Below are 11,638 nucleotides of genomic sequence, written 5' to 3' on the forward strand. Positions count from 1 at the left end.
GGAAGATTATAAGAGTCCAAGAATTTATCCATTTCTTCCAGGTTCTCATTTTTAGTGGCGTAGAGTTTTTCAAAGTAGTTTCTGATTACCCTTTGAATCTCTGTCATATCAGTAGTGATCTCTCCTTTTTCATTCCTGATACGAGTTATCAAGTTTCTCTCTCTCTCTTTCTTTGTTAGGTTTGCCAGTGGTCTATCAATCTTGTTTATTTTTTCAAAGAACCAACTTCTGCTTTCGTTGATCTTTCGGATTGTTTTTTGAGTTTCCACTTCGTTGATTTCTGCTCTCAGCTTTGTTATTTCCTTCTGTCTTCCTGTTCTTGGGTCCTTTTGTTGAGCATTTTCTAGTTCTATTAGCTGTGTCATTAAGCTACTCAGGTAAGCTCCTTCTTCCTTCCTGATGTGTGCTTGCAAAGCTATAAATTTTCCTCTCAGTACTGCTTTTGCTGTGTCCCATAAGTTCTGAGAGTTTGTGTCTTTATTGTCATTTGTTTCCAGGAACCTTTTTATTTCCTCCTTGATTTCATCTCGGACCCACTGGTTATTGAGCATGAGGCTGTTTAACTTCCAGGTGTTAAAGTGTTTCTTCTGAGTCCCTTTGGAGTTCACAAATAATTTCAGAGCCTTGTGGTCAGCGAAGGTAGTCTGCAAAATTTCTATCCTCTTGATCTTATGGAGGTATGTTTTATGTGCCAGCATGTAGTCTATCCTGGAGAATGTCCCATGTACATTGGAGAAGAATGTGTATCCAGGTTTCTGGGGATGGAGTGTCCTATATATATCCACTAGGCCTCTTTCTTCCATTTCTCTCCTCAGGTCTAGTATATTCTTGTTGGGTTTCAGTCTGGTTGACCTGTCCAGTGTTGACAAAGCCGTGTTAAGGTCCCCCACAATTATTGTGTTGTTGTTGATATTATTTTTCAGATTTGTCAGCAGTTGTATTAAATATTTTGCTGGCCCCTCATTCGGTGCATATATGTTTAGGAGAGTGAATTCTTCCTGCTCTACGTACCCCTTGATTAATATAAAATGTCCGTCTTTGTCCCTTACAACCTTCCCTAGTATAAAGTTTGCATTATCTGATATTAGTATGGCCACTCCAGCTTTTTTATGGGTGTTGTTTGCTTGGATAACTTTTCTCCAGCCTTTTATTTTGAGTCTATGTTTGTTCTGACTATTCAGGTGCGTTTCTTGTAGGCAGCAGAAGGTTGGATTGAGTTTTTTGATCCATTTAGCCACTCTGTGTCTCTTAACTGGTGCATTTAGTCCATTGACGTTGAGAGAAAGAATTGTCCTGGGATTTAACGCCATCTTTATTTCAAAATTTGGTGTGTCTTTTGGGTAGTCTTGTCTTAGATTAGGTCTTTCAGTTTTTCTCTTAAGACTGGTTTTGTGTCTGTGAAGTTTCTGAGCTGTTTTTTGTCTGTGAAACCATGTATTCTTCCATCAAACCGGAAAGTGAGTTTTGCTGGGTATAGTATTCTGGGTGAAGCATTCATTTCATTCAGTCTTGTCACAATATCCCACCACTGCTTTCTGGCATTGAGCGTTTCTGGTGACAGGTCTGCTGTAAATCTCAGGGAAGCTTGCTTGAACATGATTTCCCCTTTTGATCTTGCTGTTTTCAGAATTCTGTCTCTATCTGTGGGATTTGTCATTGTGACTAGGATGTGTCTTGGGGTGGTTTTTCTGGGGTCTCTTTTGGTTGGTACTCTTCGGGCATGCAGGATTTGATCACATATATTCTTTAGCTCTGGGAGTTTCTCTTTAATGATGTTCTTGACCATTGATTCTTCCTGGAAATTTTCTTCCTGGGTCTCTGGGACTCCAATGATTCTTAAGTTGTTTATGTTGATCTTATCATAGACTTCTATTTTCGTCTGTTCCCATTCTTTGACTAATTTTTCCATTGTCTGCTCATTTGCTTTAAGTTTTTTGTCCAATATCTCCTGCTGTATGGAATTGTTATGTATCTCATCTTCCACAGCACCAAGTCTATTCTCAGCTTCTGATACCCTGTCCCAGAGCTTATCCATTTTGTCATTCACTTCGTTTACTGAGTTTTTCAGGCCTGTTAGTTGACATGTTATTTCAGTTTGGAGTTTTGTCATTTCTGCCATCATATTTTCTTGGTTCTTATTAGTGTTCTGTTCAACTCGATCCATGGTTTCTTGGAGTCTGTTGAGCACCTTCCATATTGCTAGTCTAAAGTCCTTATCTGAGAGGTTGATTAGTTGTTCAGTCATTATCTGGTCCTCAGAATTGTCATCTTCATTCTCTATGTCTGATGCTGGCCTGCGCTGTTTCCCCATTGTCACATTTGTATTGTGGGTTTTTCTACGTGTTGTAGTGGTATTCATTGTCTATATGATGTAGGCAGCACACTCCTCTGGCTCCTCCCTTTCTGGATGGGCTGACTTGCCTCTAAGGGAGGGGAGTCCTCCGTGGATGAAGCCTCACACTGGGTCAAATCTTAGGCCCGAGCATGTAACAGAGAAGACAGTCCAGAGAGAAATGTTTGCTTCTGTGATATAGCGCCGTTCTTAGTGTGATTTTTCCTTCTTGTTGCAATGGAGTTCTTTCCTTAGAAAGAGTGCACGGCCGCGTAGCGAAGCGGAGCGGCCGTGCTCCTCTGAGCCTCTTTTTGCCCCACTCGCAAGAGTTTCACGCAAGAGGACAGTAGACAGACATAGACAGGTCACACTCACAGTCTTTCACAGCTGAGCCCCACTGGGCCGGTGTACTTTCGCGGATTTTCCCCGCCTGGTGTCACACACAGGGAGCCAGCTTTTGCAAAGGATAGCCGGTTTTTTCCATCTGCCTCTTTCTACTCAATGCTTCTCAGTGCCTTTCCTTTCCTATCTGGCTCAGTTCTATCATCTATTGACCAAAGTGATTTAGATAATCCATTCTTTGATACTCTTTATTTTTTGTCCTGTTATTCTAGACACCACTGATAAATGGAAACATGTGGCATTGCCTTTAATCTCTGACAGACTTCTCCTAACAGAATATACCCTGGAAAATTACATGAATTTATCTTTGCTTTCAGTTTTATAGTATTCCATTATGTATAAATATCTCTTCTTTAGCTATCCACTAATCAGTTGTTTGAAATCTAGGTTGTTTCTTAGAAATATGAATTATGGTAACTCATAAAACATACCAAATAAGAATGGGAAAATAATTTGCATCTATAGATTCTCAAATAAATCAAATAGAAAGTATAGTTTTAAAGCCACTGCTCCCATATATCTAACTGGAATATGGCTTATATTTTAATGGTTTATCAAATTAAAGATAATTTCATTATCATTATTATATTGTATTATTTTATTTATTATTTAATTTTATTGCTATAATTTTCCAATAATATATTATTAATAATTTTATTAAAATGTTCACATGTCTATTTTATCTCCCTGCCATTTTATTTCATTTCTTATCCACAATCACTATTATTTTCAATTATAAAATTCCTCACAGATTTAAAACCAAAAATTAAAAAGGTAGGGTTTCCAATTTAAAAAATTAACAGGACTCTGAAACAGTACAATCTTGGCAGTAAAACCTGAATAATATTTATAAAATTTGGCATTCGTTCTATATTATGAAGAGTAGCCAGCATCAACTGTTACAAAATTTAAATAAGATGGAAAATTCTAATAAGCTGTTCAACTATTTTCTTAATAACTTAAAGTACTGTTAGAAGTTTTAAGAGCTATTCAGTCAAAATTCAGAAATAACACTTCATATAATTGACAAACTTGGATTCTACTGTGATAATAACCATCATTTGGAACCTTTTCTTGCATTTTTGTTTATATATATAAAAATATATATATATGTTACTGAACTACATTATTTCTTTTTTATAATAAATTTTATATATTATTTCATTTTAAGAGGTTTTCCCCTTCTGTTTTAATTTCTTGCTTGTTTTATTTTGATAGTTCTGTTTATTTGGAGGAGGGCAAATCTGGCAGTACCTAGGGCTTATTCCCGGCCCTCTTTACACCTGGCAGGACTCGGGAGACAATGTGACCACCAGTGATCTAACATATATAGCCATGTGCAACTCAAAAACCCTACGCATTATATTATAAACCTGGATTTCCTTTGTTTTTAATTTTTTTTTGATCTGTCAATATTGATCTTATTTCTTTTCATTCTACTTTAGTTTTTGTCTATTTTTGGTTGGACCATCATCTATGAATTTCTTTATCCAACGCTTTACATTTAATAGAGGAGTAATATATATGAATTGTTTTACTAATTTTAAATGTGTAATAAAAAATTTTAACTCTATATGCTGAAAAATTACCACTCCAAAACTTAGTCTCCTGACAATGATATTTAGTACAATTAGACATTATTTTGGTGAGGGAGATAGAGCACATAACCTGGTAATTAGAAGTGGCTTCTCTGTATTCAGGTATTAATTCTCTCTGCACTGAGAGGACCATATGTAGTGTTAGGGATATGAACTGAGGTCTGCTGCATGCAAAACAACCTTCTGATCTGTACTATCTCTCTGGCCCTGAGAACTTTTAAGATTGTTTTCTAAAATAAGCATTCTTGGGGCCAGAGCAATAGCACAGAAATAGGACATTAGCTTTGCAGGCAGCCAACATCTGATAGACTCTAGTTCAATCCCCAGCATTCCATATGGTCGCCAGAGCCAGCCAGGAGCAATTACTGAGTACAGAGCTAGGAGTAATCCCTGAGCACTGCTGGGTGTGACCCCCCCAAAATAAAACAAAAAATAAGATATTTTTCTTTTTTTTAATATATTTTTTATTTAAGTAACATAATCATAGTTGGGTTACAGTCACAAACAGAACACCCCCCTTCAGCAGTGTAACATTCCCCCGTCCCCACTTTCCATCCCCTGCCTGTATTTGAGACAGACATTCTACTACAGTTATTTGTTTTTAAATTCAATAAATTATATTGTTTTTCCTTAAAGGATAAGATCAAAAACATATAGTAAACTTGTGATAGTGGTAATCGCCATTGTTTGCATAGGTCCAAAAAAATGGAAAAAATGGAAAAAAAATCCTTGACCTGATTACAAAAAGGCCTCACCCCAGAATTTATTGGCATAAGACTGACCCTGGATTCCAGGCATACTAGTCTGTCCAACCCGAGTCATTCTCTGTGGTCCCGGTGAAACTTTTTTACACTTTAGCTATTGTTGGTATCAAATTCTTATATTTAAAGATTCTGGATTCTGTGCATTTCTTTCATTGATGTCAGGTTGATGTGGAGCATCCTCTAGTTTCAGCATAACATTAAATGCAGAGCGATCTGCCCTGCAAGCAGGCTGTTGCTGAGTCATCTGGGTTTTGAGAGCACTCTTTAGAGTAAGTCAATGCCAAAGGAGTGGTAGGTGGTAGGTCTTCCCTGGTAAAGGCTTGGATCCTAGTAATGTTATAGACAATTGTGGTTGTTTCCATATATGGTTTCCATTGTTCGGGTGTGTGTGTGTGGGTGATGCCCATTCTTCTGAGACCTAAGCCAAATCATTATGCCAATGTTCAGGGTATAAGGCCTAATTGCATTACCAAATTTGTGTTCCCATCTCTATTAGATAAGAACTTGTTTGCATATGTATTATTTTCCCATTTTAATGTGCCTGTGCAAAAGAGAAGCAATGCCACAAGATATTATTGGTGCATCTGGGGGCCTACAAATAAAGTCCAACATTCCCTAACTTGGTTCAAACATAAAATCTATACAGAGATACTCTTTTACCAGTATTGCTTATAAAACAGATCTCAAAGGGGGGAAATCAAACAATCAAATAACAAAACCAGTGGGCAAAATTGTCACTATATGAGGATTCGAAAAGAGTTACAGATGTTAAGGGAACACATCTGAGATATTCAAAGGAGATACACATGTTCCTTTTATGTTTTAGAAATAGTCAAGAGGGAGGGTGTTGTTTCTGAGACACCACTTTGCTCTATGATTTGGACAAATGAAGAGCACATTGATCCATGTCCTCCCCGTGTTGCCTGCTGAAGCTTCCAACTCCCCGAGAGGTGTTTGCTTCCTAATTGCTGGAGGTTGGAAGTTCACCAGTCCCCTCCCAACCTCTTGCAGGAACTAGGAAGCCTGGGGTCTCTTTTAAATTGCACCTCGCCGGAATCCACTTGCAGGGACCCTGAGCAGGTAGGTGTCTAGGAATAACCATCGGGACTGGGAGAAAGGAGAGAGAAGGCTATGGGGGGCAGTCGAGGCTGCATCTTCTTCTTAGCTTGGCCAAAAAGCCTACAGCGTGGAGCCTTGCTGTGATGTGTTGCCTGCTGAAGCATCAGACTCCACCCAAAAAATTACTGTGAAATATATGTAATCTACCTTGGCCAAAAGAAAAATCATTAGTACAGAAAAATGGTTAACTGTGTGGTAAGAGGAAATGGAGAGAGGGAGTAAAGGAATAACACAAGCTCCTGGACGGCTTTCAGATTATAACAAACAAATGAAACACAATGATATCAAAATTTTTGTCAATATGTTTCGCGTGTGGGAGCTTCCCCCGCGCGGTTTCACACTAAACAGTTTTAGTAAGAAAACTTCTCTGGTAATTCCTAAAGTCAGAAACTATTGTGCTGCTATGCCTACTTCGCTCGCTTTCCCAACTCTCTCTGGGGTTGGAAGGGAAATGGAGAAAGCCTAGGGAAATCAATAAGCTCCTCCAAGGGACCCACCTCGCTGGCTTGCCCAGGCATGTGGCCAAGGAAAGCCCTGGAGTTCCGGAGGAAGGAGGTAGAGGGGTGCTGAGGTGACCCATGTCCCGTAACCCTTCCTAGGCCTGGTTAAAGAGGCCTTTGGCATGGGAAAGGGCTGCCAAACCCCATGCTGGCAGAACCTCCTGGCTCCCAGGAAGAAAAGAGATCCTTCAAAAAATAAGCTTTCTTTTAAAAACAGTTCTTCATTCACAAAAAATTGCATATAAAAGAAGTTTCCATTTTATCTCTTCCCAGACATTTAACTGTATTACCACAATCATTCTCACTTAACATTTCATATTTGATTGGCACATTATTTATAAATGATAAACTTTTAGCTGTGATTTAAGTATAACAAATATTGTTTTCCTCTTATAATCATGCTTCAGGTATTATAGTGTCATTTAGAATTAGTTTCAAAACAACTTAAAATAGTAACTAGCATATTCATTGTTTATCTTATTTGCTAGTTAGAATTTATGTAATTATAAAACTGAAATTATAACCATTCGTGTTATCAGCAAAAGTGTACAGTTTGGGGATCCTGAGAATTGACTATATCTCCCAAACACATTTTTCTTAATTATTTTCTTGTAAAGTAATCAAAATGTAAGTAAAAGCAATTATCAAATAGTCAGTCTTATAACATTTTGGAAATTTTTTTTTATGTTTTTATTTTCTTGGTTTTTAGTCCACACCTGGTAATGCTTAGGGTTTACTCCTTTAAAAAAAATTTTGGCTTGGGGTCCACACCCAGTAGCTGTTAGGGCTACACCTAGGATAGTGTTCAGAAATCACTCCTGCCAGGCTCCAGAGACCATGTGGGATGCTGGGGATCAAGCCCTGGTTGGTTGCATGCAAAGTAAATGCCCTACCCACTGTGATACTGCTCTGGCCCCTCAGGGTTTATTCCTGCCTCTGCACTCAGGAATCATTCCTGGCAGAATAGGAGGAACATATAATGCCTGTTATCAAGCCTGATTTAGCCACCTGCAAGGCAAGAGTCTAAATTGTAGTTGCACCGGCCCAATGTTATAACATTTTGCTATGTTTTTATAGCATTTTATAATACATATTTCTTTTTAACGTCATTTTAAGTTTCATTGTTAAAGTTTGGATTTCATGATTTTATTATTATCGACTCTAGCTTTAAAATTTGCTTCTTCCCTTTCTTAATATCATCAATGCACCTGAGACCCCCTTGGCCCCTAGCCCCTGTAATTTCATTCTACTCCACTCAATTTTTTCCTTCTCTTCACTATTTTCTGAGGCCTAGATTGTTCTCAACAGCCCCTATTTTAGCCATTGTATTTCTTCATGGAGTTATTTTAAATACCACATGTAAGTGATAACGTTCTGTTTTATTCTTCTACTTCTGATTTACTTCATTTAACATAATATCTTCTAGTTCCATCAATGTTGCTGCAAGATTGCATCATTCCTTAGAGTTATGTAGCATTTACTGTGTATGTATATCTTATTTTTATTACTCCCTCATCTTTTGAATATCTAGTTTATTCCAACTCTTAGTTATTGTACTTAGTGCTACAATGAATAGTGGTGTTCATTCATCCTTTTGGATGAATGTTTTTCTGTCCTGGTGATAGATACCCAAAAGCATGATAGCTGGGTCATATTATAGTTCAATCCTGAGTTTGTTGAGAATTCTCCATTGTGCTTTTCATAGGGGTTGGACAAGGCATTCCTACAAGCATTGAATGAGAGTTCCTTTTTGATCACATACCTGCCAACACAAATGCTTTCCAATATTTTTGATATGTACCATCCTCACATTGTTGTCTTAATTTTTATTTCTGTAATGATAAATGATAACAACTATTTTTCATGTACCTTCTGGCCATTCATTTGTTTTCCTCGTAGGTTTCTATTCATTTGCTCTCATAATTAGTAATGGTTTTTTTAGATTTTTCCAGGTTGACCTTTGTGAGAACTTTGTGAATCATAGATATCAATCTGATGTGTGAGTTAAAATATTTTCTCACACTCTGTCAGCTGTATTTTAGTTTTAGCTTGTGTTTCTTTTGCCATATTGAAACTTTTTAATTTGATTTTTCATTTTATTCACATTTGACTCTATTGGCAATATATCATGAAAGCTCCTTTGAGTTCTATATTTGGAGTGTTTTGCCTATGTTTTCCTCAAAATACTTTATAAATTCAGGCCTAATTTTTTTTTTTTTTTTTAATATATATAATTTTTATTTTGATCATAGTGTCTTACATATTGTTGACAATAACATTTTAGGTACATATTTACATAAAATCAGGGGGGATTCCCATCACCAATTTGTCCTCCCTACACCTCCGTTTTTGTCCTACCTCCCATTTCCTCTTCCCTCACCCCCAGGGCGGCTAGAATATGTGGTCCCCTCTGTATCCAACCCACTACTTAGTAGTCTTGCCCATGTTTGGTCTTAATGCCTCCCTTATCTCCCCCTCTAATTGTAGGCAGGACTAGCTAATTCAAGTTGCATGATTTTGCCTGAAAAAGAGAAGATAAATAAACTGGGGTAAGAGTCTAATACTCCAAAAATGGATGGAATCCTTCTAGAGGCTCTCATCATCGATTTGGGAGATGAAGGAGAAAAAGAAGTTGAAACACTCCACCAGTACCAAAAAAAAAAAGAGTCAATTATCCAGTGGGGACTCCATCTATATCGGTAAGCACCAAAAAAAAAAAACAAAACAAAACAAAAACAAAAACAAAAAAAAAAACAGATGAAAAACAAAGCAAAACAAACAACCAAAAACCAAACAAACAAACCAAAAACACGCCATGGTCTTGAAATAAGAAACATGGCATAGCACATAACGAAAGAAGAGAGAAAAAAAAATAAGTATAATTGGGGACCACGATTTCAGTAGTCACACCCAAACAGAGAAATCGACCAAAATAGATAGGTATATAAAAATAATAATAACAATAATAAATGAAGGGAAAAATATATGTATATATGAAATAACCAAGGTTTTGTGGTTTTTGTATTTTTGTTTTTTTTTCCCTCCTGCCCTGGCACAGTAAATATTGGGGTCATTCTAAAAGGAATTCACTTGGCCTAAGAAATATGGGGTTTCTCCGTCCTTGGAGTATACTGTCATGGGATCAGCTCTAGACTTTGCTCAGGATCATTTATTCTCCCGGTGGTGTTTTTTTTGTGTGTGTGTGTGTGGAAGACTTCTGCTCTGTCCAGGGTGATACAATCAGAGCTCTGTGTGTAGAGGTCTCCGTATCTGCACAGATCCTGAGGTGGGACTTATGATGAAGTCAGTCTTTGTGGTTCTAGAGGTTCTGTTGCCTCAGTGTCGTTTTAATCCATCTTCTGTGGTTGGTGATCTTGGTCTTTGCATTGAACCTAGGATGGCTCCTAGGATAGCATCTTTCTTTGTGCTTCCAGAAGCCCCATTCTGTTGCAGTTGTCTCTGTCAGACCTTTGGGACTAGGGATCATGATTATTGTGCAAGTCATAGTGCAAACCCTGAACTAGGGCTTTTATATTGGGCCCAAGGTGTATACTGTCTGGTCGTGGTTCTAGTAGCCAGTCATCTGTAAGTCACGATCTTGGCTTTTGGGCCTACCAAATGGTGCCGCGTCTTCTGGTTTTGTCTTGTCGTTATCTGGTAAGGTATGCTAATCTGCTCTCAGGACAAGTTGTTCGCATTTTCCTCATTGTCAGGATATCATGTTAGAGCTGGCCCTTGTTGTTGACCCCGCAGTATTAAGGCTGGCTCAGATGGAGTTTGTTTCCTGTAGCTGTTGTGAAGAGCTGTGCCAATCCTTTGTCTGGGATCAAGATTTTAAGGCTGGATGAATGGTATCTAATCACCTGAGGTCTAAGCTGATTCCACATGACATATTTTCAAGGTAGGAGATATCCCTGTATTGTAAACAACTATGAGTTCCTATCTCTAGTAGATAAGAGCTCTTTTTGTTTTTTATATATATATATGTAAGATTTCCCCTTTATTTAGTGTGTCTTTGCAGGGGGAAGTGGTGCTACATTATATTGTCGGTGTAGCTGGGGGTGGAGAGAGGGTATAACAGACACAGGTCACATACCCAAAAATGATAAAAATAAAAATAAAAATTAAAATTAAAAAAAAAAAAAAAAAAAAAAGAAAGAAGAAATAAATAAAAATGTATGTGCTCGCAAATGTATATGTAGGACCAACATTTAAAAAAAAAATAAATAAATTTAAGAAAAGAAGAAAAATGAGTTCGCGAAGGTTTTAAAGGGCCAAAGTGGTGCAAAAGACTACCTTACATTTGGGGGAGAGCAGGTAACGAGGTGGTGTATTACAGGTCCTATGCCTATGTTGGAAGTACAGTTTTTCCCATTGTCTTTTGGGTTTTTGTTGTAATGTGTGGGTTCTCAGGCATCTTCCTATCCCACCCCCTGACCTTCTTCAGGTTGGTAAAAATTTGCGGCAGGGAGGTCTTGGAAGAGTTCTTGCATTGGGGATACTTTTGGACCTAGGTCCAGTTTCAAGTAACAGTCCACATTAGGGGGAATAGGTAGGGAGGGCCTCGCAGCATGAGTCCGCAGGGGAGTTGGCTGTCTTTTCTTGTCCGGGACGAGGTGTGGGTTTGACTGGGTGTCCCTTCTCTTGGGTGCTGGGTACTGGTTCGTTGGGGTAGGAGGTCGATCTTGTTGCCTAATAGATTAGGAACTGAGGGTGAAGTGTTTTAATATAGAGGGAGGTCTGGATGGGATTGAGGGGTGGAGGGATAGTTGGGTTTCCAGAGGGGGGAAAGGGTAAGGTGTATGGAAGGGGTAGGGAGGGAGAAAAGAGAAAAATACATTAGAAAGAAAGGGAGAAAAGAAAAGATAGAAAGTAAAGAAAAGAATAGAAGAGAAAAAAATCAAAAAGCAAGTGGTGAGAAGA

The sequence above is a fragment of the Suncus etruscus genome, chromosome 10 (assembly GCF_024139225.1).
Source record: "Suncus etruscus isolate mSunEtr1 chromosome 10, mSunEtr1.pri.cur, whole genome shotgun sequence".
Lineage (NCBI taxonomy): Eukaryota > Metazoa > Chordata > Mammalia > Eulipotyphla > Soricidae > Suncus > Suncus etruscus.